We start from the raw sequence: 27,415 nt of genomic DNA, 5'->3' as shown, positions 1-27,415 counted from the left end.
TTTCTCTCTTCTCTTCTCTTCTCTTCTCTTCTCTTCTCTTCTCTTCTCTTCTCTTCTCTTCTCTTCTCTTCTCTTCTCTTCTCTTCTCTTCTCTTCCTTTTCTCTTCTTTCTTTTTTTTCCCACATTTGTTCCCACCCAGTTTTAAAAATTTGTTTGCTTTTTACTTATTCACTTTATATCCTGCTCACTGCCCTTTTCCTGGTCACCTCTTGCATAATCCTTCCCTCATTCTTTCCTCCCCTTCTCAGAATGGGTGAGGGCCGTGTAGCAGATGTGCAGCTTGTTCTTCATGAGGGAATTTTTCTTAATAAAATAATTTGAAGTGTGAAGACCAACATTTAATCTGGATATCTGCCTTTATCTGCACCACACCTTCTGCTGGTGGCCTGTAGAAAGACCTGAGAGAAGGAAGCGTGCTTTCTTTGCTTGCTCTCACTTTTGCTAGCAAGTCCATTCCTTCACTGGCTTTAGACTGCACTTTGGGATTTAGGCATATACTAAAGATCAGCTGAGACATTCAGCCTTGTGGACTGAACAAATACTGAATTCTTGGACCTTCCATTGGTAGACAGTCATTTTGGACTAGCTGGACCACAGCCTGTGAGCCATTCTAATAAATCGCCTTTCTCTCTACATATAAATTTATTTCGTAAGTTCTGTTCCTCTAAGAAAACCTCCTAGTGAGTTGTATTTGCATTGCTAGGTAGAGACTTCTGATGAATCTGAATTTATAGACATACTCCTTTTTACCGTCAGATCTGCTGAAACAACTTTGCAGAAGGGCATCCTTCAGGCAACGATTTTTGCCTGCTGGAGTGAGCCTGACAGTGGATATAAGGAGCACAGGACAGAATGAAGCAGAATCAACGCCATCAAGGATCACATTCCTTACTTGGATCAGATAAGTTTAAGTACTGTAGAAGCCCAGATGAATTCTTGCATATTCAGCCAGAAGAGTTATTATTCAGTCCATAGAGGGGATATATTAATTATGTGGATTTTTGAAGCAGCTAATTATGATGTATTGTGGGTATCACTATAACTGGAAGCAAAGGAAGTTTCTATCTATATGATTAAAGATCTCAGAAATGTCTCCAGGTCAAAAGATACTTTCTGAGAATTGATAGAAGGTTCAGAATTTGAAGCATAAAATAAGTTAAGGCCTCATTTCTGTGCTGCCATTTTACCCGAATGAATACTTTGTTTCAAATCTCGGAGATGCTGTTTTTTACCAGCAAGGTCTTATAAACTGTACTTAGGGGAGATATATCTTGGTAGTAGGAGACTGATGGTAGGAAGCTTAACAAGAAGGAAGGCCCAAGTCTGGATACCGGAAACCCACTTAGAAGGGGAACAAAATACTCATGGGAGGCCAAGAGAGGGAGGAACCTGAGTTGGAGAGGGGAGGTGGAAGGCGAAAAGGAGGGGCAGGATCAGGTGTAGGGAGAAACATGAGAGAATCCCAGAGGGCCAGGAGAATGAATAGAAATATGCAGCAGTGGGGGGTGGGGTGGGTAAGAGACAGGGGGAACTTCTAGAAAGACCTAGAGTCCTGGGAAGTGAGAGGCTACCAGGCCTCAATGGGGATGACATTAGCTAAAATGCCCAACAGTAGGGAGATGGAACTGGAAGAGACTACCTCCAGTAGATAGACAAAGCCCTCAGTCAGCTGCTGGTAGAGCCTCTCTGAGGACAGCCATGCCAGGCTCCTGTCTGTATATACAATATGGCCTCAATAATAGTGTCAGGATTTGGTGTGCATGGATGGGATGGATCCCAAGTTGGGTCAGTCACTGGGTGGCCTTTCCCTCATCTCTGCTCCATTTTGGTCCCTGCATTTCATTTAGACAGGAACAATTCTGAGTTTAAAAATTTGAAGATGAGTAGGTGGGCAGGTGGGGGAGTACCCTCTCAAAGGTGGAGGGTGGTTGGGGTGAAGAACGTGGGGAGGGAGGCCAGGCAGGGGGGCAACTTTTGGAATGTAAATCAATAAAATAAGTTAATAAAACAAGCAAGAATAAATAAGTGGTGAAATATATATGTCAGGTAGAGTGCTGTGTCTGGGTAATGTGTCTTAGAATGAGTCCTGCCTGTTAGGAAGCAGCTAGGTACTTGCTAATGGACATTGAATAGGCATGGATTTCTAGCAGGAGAGATGAATACGCTGGAAGATGAACTTCATTTGCTTAATGACTTTTCATTCATCACCCTTGGTCCACAAATGTAGCTTGTTTGAGGGAAAATCTGAACTGTCCATTGGTTCCTCCCTTAGAATGCCAGTCCCACACAAACCTAGAGAAAATGGACATATGGTAGAGATGTATCATTTCTGGGTTCTGAAATGAATTTCACAGGGCCACTGGACATGTAATGCTGTGGCAACTATTAGGGGGTCAAGCCAAAGGACAACTTAGGTGGTTTCTGTAAGACAAAGGCTAGAGTTGTCTGTGTCATCTATGGAAGCCTTTGAGCCATGACATTATTTGTCACTAATAAAGAGAGCAAAGGGAAAATCCCTTTGAAAAAAAATCTGGGGGATAGGGTGTTTCTTTTTAACCACATCTTCCTGTGGTTCATGTGTGCTGTTCATTAAATTGCTAAAAGGAATGGACAGACTGAGTGATAATCACTTACAAACAAATCTTCCTAGCTTTGGTGCCTGTGTGCATGTGGGTGTGCTGATGGTGGGATTTTCTAGGCATACTTCAGGAAGGAGGGACACAGGTGGAGGCCGTAGAGATTTCCCCATAATGCTTTGCCAGCATGAGTACTGAGATTGACATCAGGTGCCAGAGGGAGAGTCAAGTCCATCTCATTGCGTTGCTAACTGGTGGTAGAGCAGAGGTGGTACCTCTAGTCTCTGAAGAAATCTGTGCCATCCAGTTTCCTTCAGTCGTCCCAAAGCTAAGGAATTTGCATCAGGGGCCAGTAAGTAATATTTTAGCTTGCTAGTTCAGTCTGAGAAGTTTTAAATTTTAGTTTCGCTAGCATTTTTAGTGTGGAATTAGCAATTTTTTTTCAGAGACTATGAATCTGCTTTGCCTAACATGGTAAATTTAGATTCAGGTATCTATTTTTTTTTTTTTTTTTGGTTTTTCGAGACAGGGTTTCTCTGATAGCCCTGGCTGTCCTGGAACTCACTTTGTAGACCAGGCTGGCCTCGATCTCAGAAATCCACCTGCCTCTGCCTCCCGAGTGCTGGGATTAAAGGCGTGCGCCACCACGCCCGGCCTAGATTCAGGTATCTATTAACATGAATTAAAATATAAAAGGTCTAATTCGTTGGTCACAGTAGTCATATTACAAGTGGCCACAGGGGACCAGAGGCTGTTTCTTTTACTACCAAGGGGAAGAACTACATCAATGGAAATCAGACCAGTTGGAATAGATTAGGCCCTTCCTGATACCAAATGATTATAGTCTGAGCTGCAGAAACCAGTGAGTGCTTAAAGTTGTCTCCCCACTTAGGGAATAGAACCAGTAAGTTTTTGTTGTTGTTATTGCTTTGTTTTGAGGTATGTATTTGTGTGAGATCTATGTGTAGGATTTTATAGGCATCTCAAAGTAGATTGCCAAACTGGATTTTAACTTTCTAGGCCACAGTTGAAATGCATGGGGTTTTGATGGCATACACATGAAAGAAATAGAACTGGATCAGGTTCGCTGCTTGTGTAGTGGGAGTATTATTTGGAGGTTTTGGATGTGTTTAGATACGTTGGGTTCACCATGTAAACTGGACACTTTAATCTGAATCATGGTTAAAGAATATTTGAAAGATGGCTTTGAAAAATTATGGAGATGAACTGTCTTGGACCCTGCAAAAATAGCAAAGGAGTGCTTAAAAGCTTGTTCACGGGGTTTCCTAGAAGAAACTGTTTACTAGGCCTCACTCAAAAGCTGCTCAGAGACACAGAGTGGAGCACTTTACTTACCCCAGGGAAGATCTGTATAATAAGCCGGCGGTGTTATAGGAGGACAGTGGAGACCGAGTCCTCTAATACCTGATAGCAAATGCAAGACACCTTATACCTGTGAACTAGGACACCGTGTTAATTACATCTGGGCACTTTCTTTCCATCTGTTTGAAGCAGCTTCAGTGGGAGTCATTTGTTCTGTGCCCATGCACTCTGCTAAGTCACGTGATTTGTGTATAGAACTTGCATATGTAGGTTCCTTTTATTGACCAGCACATTCTCCGATGTTTGGCCTTGTGTAGGGTTAGAGAACATTTAGTATTCTGATGCAGAAGGGCTCCTTTTCCTGGCTCTGTGCAGTCAACACTTGTACTCTAGAGTTTGCCTTTCAATTCCTAACATCTGAGTGCCCTGCTTACCAGCCTTCTGCTTGGCTTAAGGGAAAAGCTTACCAAAACCTAGTCACTAGTCTGTTTTCTTGCTGGTCCCAACCCTGCACAAGCAAGAGATACACATGCAGAATGCCAATTTCATGGTAGCTCATTGTTAAACACCCAGGAGAGTTCCCGAGAAGACTTAACATTTACCTCTACCCCCAAGCCCTGCCCATTTTTGGTTACTCGCTAACCAACCTAACATCTGTTTAGCCTACTAGACTACACACTGAAGACAGGAATCATGATCTGGTTTGCTTGCTGTCATCCATGGAACCTGACATAATAAAGATCCAATATAACGCTTTAGAGTACTGATTCCCAGTGTGCTATTCCAGATCAGCAATGCCAGCCTTATTGGAAGCATGGTATGTAGACCACAGTCTGACTTGTCAAATTTGAAGCTCCTGGGATACAGCCCGGCTGTGTGCCTTAACAATCTAAAGGGGGTGATCCTGTGCCTTAGGGACTGAGAACCTCAGGTTTAATGTGTTCTTTAATTAGGTGACCAGAGAGTGTTGTGGAGATTATTTTCTTTTAAAAACCTATAACGCATTTATTTTTATTTTACATCCACGAGTGTTTTAGTCTGCATGTATGTATGTGCACTGCATGTGTGCCCTAGTGCCATCAGATACCTAAGAACTGGAAGTACAGACAGTTCTGAGCCTTCATGTGGGTGCTGAGAACTGAACCTGGATAATCTATGAGAGGAAGGGGTACTCTTACCTGCTGAGACACCTTTCCAGTTCTCATAATGTGACTTTTAAATATGAAAGCTTTGCGCCCAAGCTTTCATAGGATAGGTGCAAAGAGTATGAGCCAGTGTACCAGTTGGCTGAAACTCTCATCTGATGGTCTTTGAAGACTTAATGTATAGAATCCGGCCTTCACATGAGTCCTGTGAAGAAAGAAATTGTAAAGGTGAGAACTGTATATGATTAATACTGATAAATAAAATTGTTAAAGCAAGTTATAGAATATATATCCTGGTATGAAAGTGTTTTTATTTGACATAGTAGTTCTACTTGCAAAAATGTACCCTAGGTAAATGGTGAGGATGCCATTGCTGTCATTACAGCAGTGACTTCACATGCATTATGATTTCTAAAAGCTCAACAATGTGGAGCACAGAAAATGAAATTATAATGTTACCCTTCTTCGGGTCATCAGCTAGTTAGTGAGATGTTCTTGAAGGATTTTTACCTGACATGGAAAGCTTTGTGTTTAAGATTGAGTGAGCAAATGTGGTTTTAAGACATCACACATGAAATTTGTGTGAATATCAACAAAAAAAAAGAGAGGAAGTGGGAGCTTCCTGATAGTTTCCTGGAATAAGGGAATCAACTATTGATTTCTTTAACTCTATCTTGAAGTTTTGATTGGCTTACAATGATTATGTATTCAAATTAGAGCATATTCATGTTTATGGATATTAAAGATTAATAGGAGTAAACTTACCCATAGTTTACTTGATTATAGAACTGTTAAGCTCATGTGTGTTCATTTCTTTATAGATTTATTCTGTATGTATGTGTGTAGTTTTGTATGATAAAATTGATCAATCACACTTTAGCAGGTGTTGAAGACTCATCCTTCAAACCTTGAGTCCATTCATAATATTCTTTCTCTCAAACTTATGTTTCTAGTTTTCAATTCGCTTTTGCTGTGATTACAAAAATGTTGAAAAATATTTAGTGTTCTGAAGTTTATTTTTGAAAGGACTCTTCCTGCGTGGAGTGTTGGCTCAGGCTTGTAGTCCCAGCATTTTGGAGGCTGAGTCAAGAGTATTGTACCATTGAAGCCAACCTAAGCTAAAGAGTGAGAGCCCATTAAACAAATTGAATAGAAAGAATTCTACATTCATTTAATTTAGCTACTTAAGCGGTGCTTGTAGAGGAGGCCTGGAAGGAGCAGGACAGATGTGAATCAGTGGAGCTGACCTTCTCCACAGAGGTGAGAAGATGAAGGCAGTACAGGAGGGAGAGGAAGGCCAGAACAAGGTGCAAAAGTCCATGGGGGAGGGGTGCTGAAGCTGTCACACCCACAAAGCACAAACACCAGCTAGGTGGTCAAGATCAAGGCCAGTCACTACCACTCTCTAAGAACACTTAACTTTATTGCTTTGGATTCTCCCTCCCCCCCCCCCCAACCCCAGCTTGAGAGAGATATATAACACAGAAGAGATAGAATTCAAACTCATGATTCTCAGCAGTGGAAGCAAAGTTAAACCATAAAAAGACTATCAGGGTAGAACTGAACTGGTTTCAAAATTTTAATCTAGAACTAAACTTCTCTTACAAATGTCCTTATTATATCCACATAGTCTACCTTTTTAAATACATATTATAAAATAAGTTCTGACACTTTACTAACTGTTCACCATTTTTATAGAGAAACTCATTGATCTATTCATCTCCTAGCCGAGAACATTCCTGAGTGGTGCCACGATTGCTTTTAATTCATTTGATGTGTTTTGGAGTTATGGATGTGAAGTTATATCTAAAATACTGAATAGAATTCTCCAGTTTAATGCTTCTTCCTTCTTCCCTCCTGCCTCCCTCCCTGCCTCCCTTCCTCCCTCCTTCCCTCCCTCCCTTCTTCCTTCCTTCCTTCCTTCCTTCCTTCCTTCCTTCCTTCCTTCCTTCCTTCCTTTCTTTCTTTCTTTCTTTCTTTCTTTCTTTCTTTCTTTCTTTNCCTTCCTTCCTTCCTTCCTTTCTTTCTTTCTTTCTTTCTTTCTTTCTTTCTTTCTTTCTTTCTTTCTTTCTTTCTTTCTTTCTTTCTTTCTCACCTCTGGTTTAATTGATGAGCATTTCTCAAATAGTATTTAATACTAGTGGTGATAATCTGTATTCTCTTTAAAAAGTGGCTGAAAGTATGTCTAATATTTCCAATGAGTGTGATGGTAAATTCTAGCCAATATGTGTGGGTCTAATGATATTCCACAAACCCCTGTTTTCTTTCCTACTGCTTTGTTTCAGTCTTCTCTTCATTAACAACTATTGCACCAGCTCAGGTTGGTTTTACTTCATTTTAAAACCTCTCTAACTAAATCTAGATTATGGTCCTACAAGCATCTTAACATGACTTTCAGAGTTTCTGTGTTCAGGTTTTCTGTTCCCCCTGGTCCTTTTAAGAATGTAGCCTTCATAGCTTTATCCATCCCTGATTCATATGCGCACCAGCCAGACCCAAGAATCGTGAATTACCACATTCTCTGAATACTTTCTCTCAAGATTCTAATGAGTGATACACACTTGTTATTACCAATTGTTTCTAAACTTGGAAGATCCTGCCTACTCCCTTTTGTAAGATTAGGCTCATGGACCATTCCTTCCACACTAGCCTAAATGATTTCTACAATGTTCCCAGCCCTCCTACTCGGGGTTAACAGTACCTTTATTGGCTGACTAAGTGTGTTTGTTCTCTGGTCTCTTAAAGTAGCCCATTTTATTATTGACTAAACAATAAAGAACAGACTCTTTGTGGGCAGAGATTCAGTTCTTTTTACTCTGAGTGCTTTGGGTTGGTCCTGGCATAAGTTTGGATATTCTGGAATGTTGGCTAAATGTAAAGGTGGCCCTCTATTCAGAATGATATTTATTAAGATTTTCAGGCTGACTAATTAGTGGTACTGAAATAATCTGTAAGATTTGGACCCATAATGTGCCTACTTAGCTCTGGAGTCTGTAAAACAACAAGCTAAATGCACCTACCTGCTTGCCCAAAGTGGAGACTTAAACATGTCCCAGACCACAGCAGGCACTTAATCAGACTCCAGAATTACATGGCCCTTCTTTGTTTCACACTCCCTTGTCTGGAGGTATCATGTCCTCAAGAACAGCTCCATGTCTGACCCCTAGAGGTTCAAATTTATTCTTAATTTTTCTTCATTTAAATATTTTATTTCCTTAGAGGCTCTGCAAACCTCTGTAACTACTCTATTTCCTTTGTCCCAGGCATGACCTGTCCCCCATGCCTGAAGAACTATCTGTGTAATGAGTAACTGGATCCTTGGTGGAGCCTGGTCAGATGTGCTGCAAGAGGGGGAAATGATCTGAGCCATATATTTAAGTGACAGTGTTTTACCTTAAGCTTCCATTTTCCACCATAGTTATCTAGGAAGACATGCAAAACTGAAGCAGGGATAATGAATATAAGGGTAAGAGGGAGTAATATGTTTGTGATCTAACACAGACAAATTATTCTGCAAGATGATGATGTGCCATTTGCAGCTGGCATAGTTCCAGAAGGTTCTGTGATAATGGTGATTAGCTAGGCAGCACCAGCTACTGTTTGTCCTATGGAGAACTCTTTGGAGAATGCTCTGAGGTTGTATCTTGGAAACAAATTGAAATCTGTTTCTCTGTGATGAGTCCCATGGGGCATTTAGGTTTCGACAATACCTGACAGTACATGGGAACTGTTAATGGACATAATTACCAATGGCTCCACACTGAGAAACCAAAGCTGTATAAAGAACAAGGGACAACTGTCCCTTGTACAGCAAATGTCCCATAAGAAGAAGGGAGGCAGACAGTCACTGTCCTCTGAGAAGAGTTTAATAATTGTTAAATTGGTCTTGTGAGGCCTTATTTCATAGAGATCATCTTATTTCATAGTCTCCATCTTTTTCTTTGTGTTTTAATTTTTTAGTCAGTACAAAGGAGAATCATTTAGGGACTAAAGCCTCCTAATATTGGTTGAAAAATTGTCATACAGTGTCACCATTTGTATTGACTGATTTTTTTTTCTTATGAAAACTCTGTAAATTGAGAAATATGCTTACCTCTATTCGGAGACAAACTGATGCTCAAAGAGAATGCATGTCTTGGACAAACCACTCGGCAGGTGACAGAATCTAGCACTGGTTGGAAAAACCAAATTGCTTGTGGTTGTACTTCTAACATTGCATATGTAATCCCTGCTTGAGGACAACGTGCCAAGGGCTGCCTGGTCTGAGAGCCTAGAAAAACAACCATGAGCATTGAGGATGGACTTGCAAAGGAAAAGGAGGTGTCATTGAAAGGAAAGTAGCAGATGATTTAAGCCTAGGCTACTGGTTGGGTAAGAGTAGAATGTACATTCACACAAATAGGAGGCTAGTATGGCGTACATCACATTAGTAATTCTGGGGCTTTTGTTACCTCATCCAGTGTCCTGCACCAAAGATGACAAGGTGAAGCATGAAAATATTGTGATAATGGAGAAAAGATGGGAAATGTAGATCAAAAGACTAGCACAACTGCAGCCACTGAATTAGTTTAAAAAGGTTGCCTAGTCTCAAGGTATGGAAACAATGAAATGCTGTTCCTAAATCCAGGGAGGCTGAGGATTCTTAGCAGATGAGAGAGGCAAGAGGCCTTGCTGGGAGCTTCCCTCTACAGTGCTCTCTTAATCATTACAGATAGAAATGATCCAGCAGCAGCTTAAGCACCACAGATAGGACTTATCCACCAGGAAAGGAGATGGGAACACGGGAGAAGGAATTCAAGAGACTTTTAACATATTTTGTTATGAAAATCTATTTCTTTAGCTTTTGAAGTTAATCTTGTGAAAGGTTGAGAAGTCCCACGTTCCTATCTTGATGAGAACTTTTCAATATCATTCACTTCAGGGGCTCTCATTTCCTCTGATGTCAAGATTCTGTGGTTTTTACAAGTGGAGATTGGCATTAGATATATGGGGACTTATCTAGGTCATGTTTCGCAATTAATGTATTCTACCCTCAGGATATTAGTAGTTTCTTTTCCCTTATAATCAGATTTTAAAAATTATTATTCTTAATGACCTTTTAACCTATTTTCTCACAAAGTAAAACTTTTCCTCTGAGAATTGCAATCCTTTATTAGACTCAGCCATGAAAGCTTTTAATACAGAGAAATATTTTGTGGGGGTTTAGAGATACTCCCTATACAAATTTCCCCTGTATTTGGAGAAATATGTTACTTGGCCCATTTTCAAGTAATGAGAACTCTAAATAGAGCCACACTTTTTTTCCTCCTAATTTGCTGCTTAAAAAAATTAGAAAGCTTGCTTAGATATGAAAAATGTAAATGGAAATAAAAATAGGAATGAAAATGAGTCCCAGATTTAGCAAAGATGACATCCCTTTTTAATGCTGCCAACCCAAGCCACCCTTTACAAACACTTCTGTGTTATATGTTTTTAATGGAAAGCAGCTGCCTTGGAAGGCCTTGTTTACAATGGATCTATGTCATAGCTCTGTATTGCTGCTATAAATAATGTCAACACACTCTCCTATCCAGCAGACTAAATGCTAATACCACCCATCTATACCAGATGAAGTTGTATTTTTTTTCTCCAGCATATTCATTATTATCCTATGCTGTCCCTTTCTTGAAGGGTAATGATGACATTGTGTCACATCATTGCCTGTGATTCTCCCCAGCTGAGGCTGTTGGCCTGAGGGCACTCTCCAACTTGGCTACTCTGTTCTCAGTTATATCCTGACACTGCTGTCTTTTTATTCTTCTTCCAAGCTGTCCTCATAGTCTTCAGTATGGAGCTATGGCTGTTGGAGGAAAGCCAGCACAAGGTACATTCGTGTTAGTCTCAAAAACAGTTAAGCAGAGGGCTTGGCGGTTTAACCAGATGAGGAAGAATCACTGCTAGAAATTTACCACGGCTGTGAACGTTAGAGGGAATTGAAGGTCCGGGAGAAACTGTGAGATGGGGTTTGAAATTGTATTTTCCTGGAAAATCTACGTTGTAGAGTGCAAAATCAGAGAATTTTATCCTGAGCTCATTCTCCCTAGAGTTTGGGGACTCGGGGATTCTAAAGCTCCTTAAGCAGGTGTTTTTCTGGGCAAAGCATTTCTCCATTTTGTAAGACCCTTATGATGGATCACATATATAAAAGAAGACAAATAAATATGAGCCAACATCAGGAGGAAGGAAGGAGGAAAAGGGGGGGAGGAGGAAGGGGGAGCGAGAGAGGGAGAGGGAGCAAGAGATAAGACACCAAGAGGAAAATCATAACATCAGATGGGTAGGATCTGCTATTGATAGAAAGAAGGAAGATGGGTGCGATTAACCTGACAGTTAAGCATATCTTAGGATAGGTTCAAAGGATGCTATATCATGTAAAAACACTTGGAAGTTTCCTGAATTCTGTTTCAATGTCAGGCATAGGAGTGGCTTCCAAAACACTTGGAGAGGACTATTTCTCAGCTGGTGGACAAACCTCTGCCTGTTACCCTGGGCAGTGGGAAGACTGACAAACCTCTGCCTGTTACCCTGGCCAATGGGAAGACGAAGGAGCTGATATTGGGGTTGAGGGGGGCATTTCTGGTAGTTACTCCAGGTTCTCTTGCCATTGAACAAAGAACGAAGCAAACACATGGCTTGAAAAATGAGCTGCAGAGGAAGGTTATTGAGATAGTTCATTACCTAGTGGGGAGGACAGCAAGATTGACTAGGGAGAGAGTTTAACAGCCAATATCCCTGTTTGGTGAAAAATAGGACTCTACCTCAGCATGGGTGTTTTCCTTCTCATGTGCATAGTGTGGTCTTCTTCTCACTCTGATACATGTAGTTATACATACACATTCATGGGGTGCATGTCTTATTAACACTTTAAATATCCATGCAGGGGTGCGTGCTTATGTATTATAATGAGTCATAGGTTATTCTGGCAACCTTCATGTTTGCCAAATTGTTTTCTGTAACATAATTTTAAAGGCTGTATGTCAGGCCTTGTGTAATGATTTGAATATACTTGACACTATTAGGAGGTGTGACCTGATTGGAGGAAGTGTGTCATTATGGCAATGGCTTTAAGATACTCCTCCTAGCTTCCTGGGAGCCTGTCTTCTAGTAGCATTCAGATGAAGATATAGAACTCTCAGCTCCATCTTCACCATGCCTGCCTGGATGCTACCATTCTCCTGCCTTGATGACACTCTGAACCAGTAAGCCAGCCCCAATTAAATGTTGTTCTTGTAAGAACTGTCTTGGTCATGGTGTCTGTTCACATCAGGAAAACCTTAACTAAGACACCTTCCCAACTTCATTCCCTGTCTCCTTTTAATGCCTCACCTTTGCCAGAGGAGTAGCTACTAGTACACCATGCACTTTCCCCCAGTGACTGAAGAAAGGCTATCTGCAATATGCTAGAACCAGCTGACAACCCTAGATGAAGAACAAACATCACCAATGCCACAGAAGACCTAATATCCAAGGTTACAAGAACTTTTAAGAAGTAGATTTTAGCTTTCCAGTACATATGCACTAGGAGAGTACCATATTTAAACTCATGAAACTACCACAGTTGATGTAAAAATCTCCAGAATAGAAATACGATCACTCAAATATAATGATCAAGACCATAAACTCCACTATTAAACTCCAAAATATACAGAATGCATGCCTCAGAGTGATAAAAGTATTAAACAGAAGACATTTTGCAGAACAGCATAAGAAAACACTGAAGTGAGAAGCATTGCAAAGAGGTGAACACAAAGTTGTATTCCCCAATCCCCAGGTTTGACAATCTATCAAAGGACTTCTAAAGAGGAAAATCTAAAAGAAAAAAGTACTCCAAGAAATACTCAACAATACTTCTCCATAAGCTGGTGATTCAGAGCTTGGTTGACTGGATAGATTGAAGCCTCACTGAGTACAGAATGTCTCCTAGACGTACTGTATCAAGGAGACTTCCCATACCATCAAGTCAATACAGATACCTTTAAATGTAGAAAAACACAGAGGGAGAAGAACTGGACTGGTATTGGACGTATACACAGATTCTCTCTCTTTCCCTCTCTGTCTCTCCCTCTCTCCTCCTTCATTTCTATCTCCAAATAAAAAAATGAAGGGAGACTAATAAAGCACTTCAATGATACTGAAAATTGTGAGCTAATATGGATTCTTTCATTGTTTTGCCCACATTTCCTGCTTTGCACAAGTTTTTGAGAAAAAGTATAGTTGGTCCATCCTTCTACCTACCACCATCAACCCAAGCTGCTAAGTCATCAATAAGCAATCCCCAGACATGTTCCTTCCTTAAGAACATTTGACCCATGAAGGGAAGAAGTAGAGATGGAAGTAGCTATAATCACATGGAAGCAATTTTCTGATATCTTGATTCTTGCAAGACATGATGGGCTTCTAGTTTTCTTCCTCCTATATACCATAAACTAGAACATATGAGGATATTTAATGAGTGAATTAATTTTTTGCAGTGCTCAGTTGATGAGAACAACATTGGAACACTACTGAACGCTGGTGTATAATAAGACGGTGCTTTAAGCATAAGTGATGGAGTGTCAGGTGGAAGCTGCATTCAGTTTGGCACACATCATTAAACAACGTCTGATATGAGCAGATGTTCAATTTTTCACAGTGAGGAGGTGGTTCAAGATATTTTATCGTAACATAACATGATGAAATGGTATAATTTGCCATGAAAATAAAGTAAGCTATCTGTCTTGAATGTGGCAGTTGTATCTGTTTGTGAACTGTGTTGAGATAAGTTTAGTTTTCTGTCAGTGGTGAAAAACAAAGATGATTCTGAAGGTTATTAATACTCCTTGCATATATTTGTTATTGTTGAATTATGTTGATCTAGTGCAATAAATAGTCAGTAACTTTAATTATGTAATGATGTCTTAAATCATACCCTTTGTACTGGCTATTTTTGTGTCAACTTGACACAGCTGGAGTTATCACAGAGAAAGGAGCTTCAGTTGAGGAAATGCCTCCATGAGATCCAGCTGTAAGGCATTTTCTCAATTAGTGATCAAGGGGGAAAGGCCCCTTGTGGGTGAGACCATCCCTGGGCTGGTAGTCTTGGGTTCTATAAGAGAGTAGGCTGAGCAAGCCAGGGGAGGCAAGCCAGTGAAGAACATCCCTCCATGGTTTCTGCATCAGCTCCTGCTTTCTGACCTGCTTGAGTTCCAGTCCTGACTTCCTTTGGTGATGAACAGCAGCATGGAAGTGTAAGCCGAATAAACCTTTTCCTCCCCAACTTGCTTCTTGGTCATGATGTTTGTGCAGGAATAGAAACCCTGACTAAGACACCCTTTAAAATTTGTACTTTCTTATATTTACCATTCTATCCTTTCAATTTTCCTCATGCTACCCATTTTCTATGCTAGAAAGTCTCTCTTTAAAACTCCTCATCACGGCCAAGGTGCAGAGGATGAGAGGCTGCAGAAAGTTCACCCTGAGTAGAGCATCTAACTACAAAACTTCCTCCCAGGGCTCAGTGATCATTGTGAAAGAGAGGGGGTAAAAAGAGGTGGTGGATAGCTACAAACAAACAGCATCTTCTTGATACAGCATGGCAGCTATATCTATGACTTCATAGAAGTAGCAACAGTATGCACAAGACCTGTGCAAGTCCAAGCCAGACCAAATCCCAGCATGGAGAAGAGAGCTGAGCATGAGGTTCTATCCATCCCTAGCTGAGAGCTATTGGCAATTCTTAGATCCTGGAAAGGAAGGATCAATATTTGAGAGGACACACAAGACATTACCCAAACCAACAGAAATGAGCAGAAAGAAGGACTCAAACGAATAAATTAATACTGTAAAGCAGACATCGTTAATGGATGTTGTGGAATCCAGAAAAGCAGTTAGGTATGTTTTCAAGGTCTAAATTATGATTAATTACAAAACTTAGAATGTATACATTTCTAAACATATGATTTGCTCAAATTGAACTTGTTATTTAAAAAAACCTTAAACAGTTACATAACAAGCAATGAGATTGGAACAGCAATCAAAAATTTCCCAATAAAGAAAATCTCAGGTTCAAGGGGTAGAGATCCTTATATACTTCTATTAGACACTCACTTGAAAGGTCATTAACATCAATGACTCTCAACCTTTCCCACAAAATACAAGGATTATTCTATCAATTCCCATTAGCTCAAAAGTTAGATACATCATCAACGTAAAGAAAAGCTGTAGGCCAATGTCCTTGATAAATGTAAATGTCAACATGCTTACCAAAATCCTTATAAAATGTTGAACATATTAAATAGACAACATGTCGAACATTTTTCAGGTGACTCAAATCAATGTGTCCAATTTATTATTCATAATTTGCATAGCATACTTATGGCTTTATTCTATATTTATCTTCTATTTTCTCATCAGAGATTTTCAGTGTTTACCAGAAATGAAAGTGGAAATTATATTACTCATCTACTTTTTCTGTAGTTTATTTAATACATTTATCAATTCATACAAAACTAGACACAAAATGGAAAACTAGTTCAACTTTAAACAAGTGATTAAATAAAGAAATATTTTGGCTATTAAAAAAAAAGACAACATGTCACAATTAAGCTGGTTTTGTTTCAGGAATGAAAGGATGATTGAATGAGCCCATCATCTTCCTTCTGAGCCCAGTAGAGGCTCCAGAGTGCTCTCCATGCCACAGGACCTCCGGATCACCTGGGGATCACAGGTGAGTGGAACTCAACATTAGCTCCAAAGAATTGTGGAGGGTCTTGTGCCAGCAGGAACAGGGATGGAAGAACCCTGCCTGACCTGAGGCTGGGATCCATTCAGGTCAGGGCCAGCCCCGCCATCTTCTGCATGAACCCGGCCTGGGGCATCTAGGGCACCAGAGGACTCTCCACACCAGAGGACCCCTAGCACACCCAGGACCTCCTGATCACCTGAGAGCATGTGGGCAATAGAAGCAACAGAGCTTCTTGGTCCGGTCCTGTCAGGCCTTCATCCTCAGTCAGGAGGCAGAGATGAGACCCAGATCCCTGGGCACCTTTCTTGCCAGAGGAGAGTCAGCCTACAGGGAGGGCTCTGACCCCAGGACTCAGGAGGTGGATCAGAGCTCCAGATTTCTGGACACCTGCTCTGCAAGAGGAGAGCTTGCCTGCAGAGAGTGCTCTGACCAGTGGAACTCAGGTGAGAGTTGGACTCCCAGGAGTGCTGATATAGGCTAATAGAATCACAGGAGGATCAAGCTCCAGCCAGAGACAGCTTGCACATTAACACCAGAGATTCCCAGGTGGCGAAAGGCAAATGTAAGAATCTTTCTAACAGAAACCAAGACCACTGAGCATCATCAGAATCCAGTACGCCCACCACAGGGAGTCCTGGATACCTCAACACCCCCGAAAAGCAAGACGCGGATTTAAAATCATATCTCATGATGATGGTAGAAGATATTAAAATGGGCATTAATAACTCACTTAAAGAAATACAGAAGAACACTGCTAAACAGGTAGAAGCCCTGAAAGAACTACAGGCAAACACTGCTAAACAGATAGAAGAAACACAAAAATCACTTAAAGAATTACAGGAAAACATAACCAAACAGGGGATAGAATTAAACAAAACCACCCAAGATCTAAAAATGGAAGTAAACACAGTAAAGAAAACACAATGTGGACAATGCTGTCTTTTTTCCACTGGATGGTTTTAGCTCCCTTGTCAAAGATCAAGTGACCATAGGAGTGTGGGTTCATTCCTGGGTCTTCAATTCTATTCCATTGATCTACCTGTCTGTCACTATACCAGTACCATCCCGTTTTTAAAACAATTGCTCTGTAGTACAGCTTTAGGTCAGGCATGGTGATTCTACCATAGGTTTTTTATCCTTGAGAAAAGTTTTAGCTATCCTAGATTTTTGTTATTCCAGATTAATTTGCAGATTGCCCTTTCTAATTCGTTGAAGAATTGAGTTGGAATTTTGATGGGGATTGCATTGAATCTGGAGATTGCTTTTGGCAAGTTATCGATTTTACTATCTTGATCCTGCCAATCCATTAGCATGGGAGATCTTTCCATCTTCTGAGATCTTCTTTAATTTCTTTCTTCAGAGACTTGAAGTTCTTATCATACAGATCTTTCACTTCCTTAGTTAGAGTCACACCAAGGTATTTTATATTATTTGTGACTATTGAGAAGGGTGTTGTTTCCCTAATTTCTTTCTCAGCCTGTTTATCCTTTGTGTAGAGAAAGACCACTGATTTGTTTGAGTTAATTTTACATCCAGTACGCTGAAGCTGTTTATCAAGTTTAGGAGTTCTCTAGTGGAATTTTTAGGGTCACTTATATATACTATCATATCATCCACTAATAGTGATATTTTGACTTCTTCCTTTCCAATTTGTATCCCCTTGATCTCCTTTTGTTGTCGAATTGCTCTGACTAGTACTTCAAGTACTACATTGAATAGGTATGGAAAAAGTGGGATTAGTGTGGCCTTGTCTAGTACCTGATTTTAGTGGGATTGCTTGAGCTTCTCTCCATTTACTTTGATGTTGGCTACTGGTTTGTTGTAGATTGCTTTTATCATGTTTAGGTATGGGCCTTGAATTCCTGATCTTTCTAAGACTTTATCATGAATGTTTGTTGGATTTTGTCAAATGCTTTCTCAGCATCTAACGAGATGATCATGTGATTTTTTTTTTCTTTGAGTTTGTTTATATAGTGGATTACGCTGATGGATTTCCATATATTGAACTGTCCCTGCATCCCTGGGATGAAGCCTACTTGGTCATGATGGATTATTATTTTGATGTGTTCTTGGATTTGGTTTGCGAGAATTTTATTGAGTATTTTCGCATCGATATTCACAAGGGAAATTGGTCTGAAGTTCTCTATCTGTTGACTCTTTGTGTGGTTTAGTTATCAGAGTAATTGTGGTTTCATAGAATGAATTGGGTAGAGTATCTTCTGTCTCTATTTTGTGAAATAGTTTGAGGAGAATTGGAATTAGGTCTTCTTTGAAGGTCTGATAGAACTCTGCACTAAACCCATCTGGTCCTGGCTTTTTTGGTTGGGAGACTATTGATGACTGCTTCTATTTCTTTAGGGGAAATGGGGCTATTTAGAATGTTAATCTGATCCTGATTTAACTTTAGTACCTGGTATCTTTCTAGGAAGTTGTCCATTTCTTCCAGGCTTTCCAGTTTTGTTGAGTATAGCCTTTTGTAGTAGGATCTGATGATGATTTGGATTTCCACAGGTTCTGTTGTTATGTCTCCTTTTTCATTTCTGATTTTGTTAATTAGGATGCTTTCCCTGTGCCCTCTAGTTAGTCTGGCTAAGTGTTTATCTATCTTGTTGATTTTCTCAAAGAACCAGCTCCTGGTTTGGTTGATTCTTTGAATAGTTCTTTTTGTTTCCACTTGGTTGTTTTCAGCCCTAAGTTTGATTATTTCCTGCCTTCTACTCCTCTAGGGTGAATTTGCTTCCTTTTGTTCTAGAGCTTCTAGGTGTGCTGTCAGACTGCTAGTGTATGCTCTCTCTAATTTCTTTTTGGAGGCACTCAGGGCTATGAGTTTTCCTCTTAGGACTGCTTTCATTGTGTCCCATAAGTTTGGTATGTTGTGGCTTCATTTTCATTAAACTCTAAAAAGTCTTTAATTTCTTTCTTTATTTCTTGGGTGACCAAGGTATCATTTAGTAGAGTGTTGTTCAGTTTCCAGGTGAATGTTAGCTTTCTATTATTTATGCTGTTATTGAAGATCAGCCTTAGTCCATGGTGTTCTGATAGGATTCATGGGATAATTTCAGTATTTTTGTATCTGTTGAGGCCAGTTTTGTGACCAATTATATGGTCAATTTTGGAGGCAGTACCATGAGGTGCTGAGAAGAAGGTATACCCTTTTGTTTTAGGATAAAATGTTCTGTAGATATCTGTTAAATTTATTTGTTTCATAACTTCTGTTAGTGTCCATGTGTCTCTGTTTAGTTTCTGTTTCCAGGATCTGTCCAAATGGATGTATCTGGAGGATATCATCCTGAATGAGGTAACCCAATTACAAAAGAAATCACTTGATATGCACTCACTGATAAGTGGATATTAGTCCAGAAACCTAGAATGCCCAAGATACATCTAAGCTTCAGTGAGTGATGCCATCTTAAAAAATATGGTGAAGAATGAATGAGAAGATACTTGACTCTGACTTCTTTTCTACACACAGACATACACACACACACACACACACAAACACACACAAACAAACATAAACATGTAGGACCATGTCATACAAAATTATCAAATTACCTGAGATACCAGGAAAATGACCTATTTCATAGTATCCATTTTTGTTCAGGATTAATAACCTAGGATTAATAAATGTATGTGTGTGTCAGAGAGAGGGAGAGGGGAGAGAGGGAGAGAGGGAGAAGAGGCTAGGAGAGGAGAGGAGAGGAGAGGCTGGGATCTGGGAGAAGTTTGGGGAGGGGAAAGAAAAAATCGAAATGTACTGTATGAAAGATCAAAATATATTGTATGAAATCAAGTAACACTTCAAAACCTAAAATACACAAAAAAAATGGATGACCTCTAAGTTAAAAAGTATAAACCACTGAAAAAAATAAACCAAAGATACTAGAAACTAGAAATCACTCTCATGTTCATGGGTTGGGTAGATTTACATTGAGAAAATGGACATATTGTTTCATGTGCCCTACAGATTTGATTAAATATGATTATTTTTCATGCTTTAGTATCTTACCAGATTTGAGGGTCCCTTGTATTCTGTCATGAGTTTTTAGTATCCTTGCTTGTAACAGTGTGGAATTGGAATATCTCCCTTGGAGAAAGCACGGAGAATAGAGAGAGGACAAGTGTGAGAATAACTGAAATTTGAGCAGTTGTGGACATGTTCAACACTTACTTGGAAGAGTGAAGACTGCTTGGAATGAGAGGTCGGACTTGCAAGTGCGATTTGCATGAATTATAAACCACTGAATCAGTGTTGAGACTGTGAAGATGGTTCACTTGAATGTGGAAAGGGTGAAGAGAGAAAGTAATAGAGATTGGAGAAGTGAGCACTGGGCAACACTATTTGGTGGCCAGATGGGTAGAGGAAAACCTTCACTAAGTCAGGGGAAGCAACTTCTCCCAGTCTTGGAACATAATGGTCTTATTGAGACACATCTGCTGGAGCCCCCAAAGTAGATTTTTCTGACACTTAATCTGTAGTTTAAGCTAATAATACAAAACACTATTGCCTTAAAGACATCTATTCAACCTTCTTTCTAGATGGCATAAGAGATGTGTAAACTTACTTTAATATTCTTCTATAAATGTATTTCTTAAAGTGATAAGACTAAAAAAGAATTCTGGGTTAAATATATAGAATTGTCTCCTCTGAATTCATATTTTATTCATATGACTATAACTGGATGAGAGAAAAATTTAAGAATTTATCATTATTAAATTACTAGGTTAGAATACCTTTTGTTTTTATAATGATGCTGGCTTTCTCTGAGGTGCTTTGTGCCTAGTCCTTGATGAGTTAGACACTTTGGAAAAACATTATTCCTGTATGGAAAACAAAATACTCTGAAGAACTCATTTGAACCTTAGACCAGAAGGGCACTTGCCAGCCAAATGATCACTTAGACCAATGAGGAAGCTGGGATTTATAGTGTTCTGAGAAAATGAAAAATTAGAGTGGAAATAGATCCTGCTAGAATGTCAACATCTTGAAATGGATCATGTTTGTGTTCCTTGTAGTGATTTAGATCATGACAATGGGAAGAACTCTTAAAACCCTTAAAACAGGTCTGTCACTCTGTATAGGCATGAAGTAACCAGAGCTTGCTGGTGTTACTTATTTCTCTATTTGGGGTAAGTGGATGTGTAGTTGTGGTGCATGTATGGAGGTTAGAGGACAAGTGGCAGGAGTTAACTCACGTTCCATCATGTGAGTCCCAAGTATGACACTCAGGCAGGCAGTCTTGGTGGCAGGTGCCTTTATGCAATAATTCATCTCACCAGTCTAATATAAGATGTTTGGAGAGAGTAAAAAAAACCAACAAAGCAACCACACCAACAGTGGATTTTGCTATGCAAATGCAAGGAGAAGATACTGTCGATGATAAGGAGTTGGGGAATTCTAACCTGATCTACACATTTTAAGGCCTGTTCATTTAACAGTAAAGCAAATCTTTAGTTGAAGTTAACTGTTCTCATTAAGTTTCAAATTCTTCCAGTTTACTTCTTGTATCTATCCTAGAAGTAGCAAAGTATTAATAAAACATGTAGCTGTCCTCAATGGATTGGTTTGTATATGCTGTCTTCTTGTTCTGCTGGCTACAGATTGCTATTCTGAAGGAACCTGTGGTAGTGACATAGTTTCTCTCTAAATAGGGATGTGGTGGAGGTGGGAAATTCAACAATAAAGTCAATATCCTTGAAAAATAAGGAGTGGAGTTAAGCCTAAAATTGCATGTCTGTCATTGTCTGCTGATATGGAAAACATATGCTGTTTCTGTCATATTTTCATCTATAAAGTTGGGGAAACAGTATCTCCCTCATTGAGAAATCTAAATAAAACCATGTATTTAAAACTCCTGTTTCTGAATCCTGTGTCCCGTCAATGTTAAATAGCAGCAACCTAACTTTATCAAACGTTTATTCAGTGGTTACCATTTAATATTATTTGAAACTTCTATACTTCTAGAAACAAAATGGAATTGAATTTTAGTTTTAAATTGGTTATGACAATATTTCTATCCTAATATTTTAACGTATTACAGTTTTATTATTGATCAAGATTAGTATTTGCTCTGCTATATGATCCTTTCCATTTTTTTTTTGTTGGTTCAATATTCTGTCATTTTTCTAGTGACTTGGAAGTGATATCTCTTTCTAAATACCTAGTTTTTTGTTTAAAAAATACAGTAAAATCAGATGTCTCACTTTTAAAACTGTAAGAATATAGTTAGGAATTAAAGTTGTGAACAATTTTTTCATCCTGTAGATTGCCTGTTAAGAGGCAACCCTTAATCCTTTCCCCCTTTTCTTATAATCTGTACTTTTAGGGTGGGGTTAATGGTTCAGAATGATTTTATTCTAGGCAACGCTGAGCAGTTATCTTGTTTATATTTTTTACTATTATAACTACAGAGGAGTGCTTAGTGCTCTTTGTAAAGTAATAGTATAATTTTGCAATGTGTGCTTTAAATTTTTTCTAATCTAATATGATGTGGTTACATCAATTAGAGTAATTTTGTGTGTTGAGCGAGTATATATTATGTACTATTTTAAATACTTAATTTTTGATTGCTTACCTACTCTGAGAATCTGCTCACCTTAGAAGGTCTCTTATTTTATCTCATACATTTTATAGCAGAAGATGCTGAGATGTTTTTCATTGGACAGGGACAGTTTTTCCTTTTCTGTGTTTTTCTTGATATTTGACATTTAGATAGTACATATCATGTGGTCAACAGTAACAAATAATACCACGCTGGCTAGAGAATCATTCCAAGCTATTGAACATTTGGTAGAAATACCTCAAAAATTTTAAATGAAAAAAAAAAAAAGAAAAGATTTTAAATAAGGAAAGAAATGATAAAAAAGATCTCTTCAGGCTTTGCTAAAGCTTGCTTATTCATTCATTCATTTATTTATTAATTTTACCTCTTAATAATATTTGTTTATTTTATGGTATGTGTCTGAGTGTTTTGCCAGAATGTATGCATGTGCACCACATGTGTGCCTGGTGCCCGTGGAGGACAGGAACATCAGATCCCCTGCAACTGGATTTACAAATGGTTGTGAGCCACCATGTGGATGCTAGAAATCAATCTTGGATCCTCTGGAAGAGCAATGAATGCTCTTAGCCACTGAGCCACCTCTTCATCTCTTATTTATCTTCTCTTTTATGCACTACCTTCCAGCTTATATTTGACACATGGAGATATTAGTATTATTACCCCGGCAGAGTGCACTGTTAAACGGTCAATCAATAAGAAACATAGAATGAGGAGCTTAGAACCTTCTCTCTAAGCAGCTCTGCTGTCTGCATTCTGGGTGGTGCTGGTGCCTAAGGCATTTCTAAGAGAAGATCTCAGGATGGGCATTCATTAGCTTCTGTCTGAGGCTTACCAAGTAAGAGGATGTTTTCCATTTAATAATATACAGGAGATTTACTGTCTGGTAGATAGGAGAACCTGTGGCTCAGGGGTTGGAGTTCTGAGGTTCTGGATCCCATTAGCCCAGGTGAGAAAAGGGGACTGAGCATGCAGTAAAGGAAGGAGGTGAAAGCAGATAACTTCGAATTAGGACAGGCATGCCCTATGGTTGCTCGGCACACCTTCACAAAGCACAGTGATGCGTGGGGGACTCTTCATTCTCCCTTCACGTAGAACGTGGTCTCCTCGGTTTTGTTGTATTGTTAACATTCTGAAAATTGTCTTCAATGTCAAATCCCAATGATCTCTTCAGCAATGTAAAATCTGTTTCTTATTTCACTCACAGTCTCCTCCAGTGGCACATCTAACAATTCTGCTTATTTCTAACCCTTCGCAGCTTGCATCTCCTCTGTGTTTCTCTCTCAGCTGGAGTTAGCTTTTTTCTTTCTTTTTTTTTTTTTTCAGTTCTTTTTTTGCTACGATGTGATTCTCTTGGAATTTTTACCATCTCCCATAGGCTCTGCTTTCAGACAGCTACTCCCATGCTTTCATTTAGTGCTTTGGGGAATATCTGCACAGTTCACGCTGCTCTTTCCTCAAGAAGCACAGGCTGGCACATGGAGGCAGTGTAGATGTTTGGAGCTCTGGGCAGGCTCGGCTTGTCCCTCTGACCTTGCTATTCGTGAATTAATATAGTACAGAGATGCTTCCTACCTTATGCTAGATTCCTGCTAACTTGCTCCCTGTTATCCTGTTGTAATGCAAACAATTGTGTCCCCCTGCTCCTTGACCACGGGTTCCTGTAGATATTCATGAGCGAGCTGCCTGTCAATGTCTCCTTGTTAGAGTGAGCACATGGGCATGTTCCCAGACTGTGGAGTCCACAGCACTCCCCTCTCTGCGTCATTTAGTTCTCATCCCTTCTTCGGGATTCCATGTTCCCTCTGTTTCTCATTTTGAAGATCAGACGTGCCCCCTGAATTAGAGTTTGCACATAAACAAAACCATTTGATACAGTGGTATAGTCGCTTCCCAATTTGTGGCAGGAAAGTCCTCTGCAGCACCTATATATAGTGAGGATCAGCAATGGTGTTGGTCAGAAATTTTTTCCTATCTCTTTTCTTTCAGAGACACTTCCCTTTTCTTAGTCAAAATTCCTCTGGGTGACTTGTGAGCAGCTGTTTAATATTACCCGTGCTGTTCTACTTTGCATTTCTTGGGCTTTTATGAATATTTTAACAAATGGATAAATGAATGAAAATCAGGTTTGGGGCTATTTATTTATTTATTTATTTCTCCTCCCTTGCTTTTTAAGTCATGGAGTCTCACACATTGGGAAGTTACTGGCTCCCTTGGACATGGTTATTTATTTCTGATTTTGGTGCCACAGTGTAAGTCTGCACAATGAGCCAGATTAGAGTGAATGGCTGGGNAGNGNCNTATATANGNACTTCCCNGCCATTATAGGCAACACGGCACCTTGAGGGGCTTGCTTATGGCATAATGTCACATAGGTTGTTTGTGGAGCATCTCACACAATCCAGAGAACATCTCTAACTGGCAAAGGCTCAAAGGCATTGAGATTGCATTGCAAACTCTATGAATACATAGTTGATGGGTAGAAGACTGGAGTTTTTCTCTATGGATAGCAATGACTGTACAAATTGCTTTCAGAAGTCAGAAAAGTAGAGTGTCTTGGCATGCACAGTGCATGAGAAGTCCCATGTAAGCAGTCTGAAGTAAGCAGTGCTCTCTTCTCTCAGCAGTGCTCCATGAAGCATGGAACCAGGAGGTTCTGGAATGTTGGGACGCTATGTGAAAATTTAAGAAATTAGGGTGCTATGTTGCAAAGGTCTCAAGCAGCCCCCATTGTCTTTCCCACCCTCTCCAGTTATATAACATGCTGAGCACCTAACCAAAAAAAGATCTGAGAAAACAAGAAATACCCACTTTCCTTTATGTCACATTTACACTACTTAGTGATGGTGTTCAGGTTGTATCTGTCATGTAACCCTCAGGATAGAAATGGTGGCAGAGGTCTGCTTCAGTATACAGAATACAGAAAGGATCTGACCACAGACTCCCTTCATTCATTCTCTTTATCTTACAAAGAAATTGAGGTCGGGCAAATGAAGTGACTTCTATAAAGTCAGGTGTAATTTTAGTATAGGCAAGCCTGGCACCTCTGTCCAGCATCCTTCCATTTTGTGTATTCAAATCCCTGTCTTGTTTCTGATAGTATCTAGGTAATTGTTATAGCAATAATGAGTTCCAAAGGCTCAATGCAAGGATGCTGGACAGGGAATATGGTCTGTAGGCCTTTTCCTGGAACGGTGTTTCATGCTGAAAGCTAAAAATTTATTCTTCCCCAGAGAAGGGACCATCTCTCTTCATGCAGTGTGGAATTGGGGGAAGGTGCCCTGGACATCTCACCCCTTTATGCCTTCCTTTCTGTTGGTCATTTACATTATTTTCTCAGGTCCTGTGGAGTTAATTTGGTGCTTTAATAGATGTTGGCTTTATGTACTCATGGCAAGATCCCCAGAGCCTCCTACTTGACCACCAGTTTATGTCCTTCCCACTTCTGTTTTAAACATTCTACCAGGTTTATTTTCTGATCACCTGTAACTCATTACGGATTACTATATATTCTCATAGTATTCTTAAAATCATTTGGTGGAAGAGACAAGGGATAAATAAACAAATGGGCCTATTTGAAATTTCTATTTCTTTGTGCTGTACATTCTTTTACTTTGTTTTGGTCACAGAAACAGAGCTTTTATCCCCTTCTCTTTTATTTTTAATAGACAGTTTTGCTGGGTATAGTAGTCTGGCTTGATAGTTGTGGCATTTCAGAACTTGGAAGGTTTCTTCCCAGATTCTTGAGGCTTTAAAAGTGATTTGACTTTTCTCCCTAGTAAGTTTTCATTACTACTTATGTTGTTCATTTAATGTTTTTAACTATAGTATGTCTTGGGGAGGTTTTTTTCCCCTCTGGTCCTGCTTTTTTGTTGTTTTGTAGACCTTTTGTACTTGGATGAACATCTCTTTTTCTAGGTTTGAGGACTGTCTTCTTTGACCTTATTGAAAATATCTTTGCAATATCTCTATGACTTTTAATTATATTATGATTATCCTTCTATGTTCACAATTTAAAAGTTAAAATATTAGGTGTTCTTATAGTATCCCAAAGCTTATATATATATATATATATATATATATATATATATATATATATATATTCCTGTATATTAAAATATATACTTCTCATTGTCTTTTTCCCCATAATTCAATTTGTCTGTTTATTAATTGAGTCTTGACTCTTAGTTTTCCATATGATCCATTCAGATGATGAGGATTTCTACTGAGATTTTATTTGGAATACTGAGGCTTTCATTTCTTGCATTATTTCAGTTTGAATTGAGAAAGGGTTTTGCAGGGAAAGAGTATCTTAATGATTGGAGGGCCAAGGAATGTTACAAAATCATACCTTGCAACAGACCTCATGCAAGATATTTATTTATTGATACCTGGTGGTGGTGGGAGTATGATACACAAGGCTGCTGCTGAACAGGAATGGAAAAGAGAGAGACCAGGTCATGATGGCAGGCTCTGTAGGGGGTATGGAGCATGTGCACAGGGAAAAACACACAACCATGGGATGGTAGAAATGTGTCACATTGGTTGTTAATGATGATGGGGTGGCACTGAGTCATTGAAAGCAGGGGAGAACCTGATTCCAGAATGTGGGTGGTTCTTAGTTGACTAACAGCTTCTCTTTAGAAATTCTCTTCATTGAATTCTATTTTCATATCTTGGATTGACTTCTGCATGTCATTCATCTATTTTTGTGTTCTTGAGTTCTCTTCATAACTTCTGAGTTTGAATGCATTTACAATGATTCTTTTGGAAATCTTTCTTTTCTTCTGAAACATCTTCCAGGTTGTTTTCAATAGTATTCAATAGTATGGGGTTATTACTTATTTTTTTTTATATATTTTTTATTACATCTTTTCCTCAATTACATTTCCAATGCTATCCCAAAAGACCCCCATACCCTCCCACCTACTTCCCTACCCACCCATTCCCATTTTTTTGGCCCTGGCATTCCCCTGTACTGGGGCATATAAAGTTTGCATGTCCAATGGGCCTCTCTTTCCAGTGATGGCCGACTAGGCCATCTTTTG

General features: G+C 39.4%; 1 long non-coding RNA gene across 2 annotated transcripts in view; it reads left to right on the top strand.

Annotated features, from left to right (window-relative positions):
* Positions 1-27,415, top strand: part of LOC110284516 — a 312,705-nt gene that overhangs the window by 149,763 nt on the left and 135,527 nt on the right. For both annotated transcript variants that reach the window (XR_002376957.1, XR_002376956.1), the window contains one exon: positions 15,684-15,789. This is a non-coding gene — a long non-coding RNA (uncharacterized LOC110284516). The remainder of the gene's footprint in view (positions 1-15,683; positions 15,790-27,415) is intronic.

Source organism: Mus caroli, chromosome 18, assembly GCF_900094665.2.
Source record: "Mus caroli chromosome 18, CAROLI_EIJ_v1.1, whole genome shotgun sequence".
In the NCBI taxonomy this organism is placed as follows: Eukaryota; Metazoa; Chordata; class Mammalia; order Rodentia; family Muridae; genus Mus; species Mus caroli.
The sequence above is the reverse complement of the archived record's forward strand: the minus strand, read 5'-3'. Positions and strand labels throughout refer to the sequence as shown.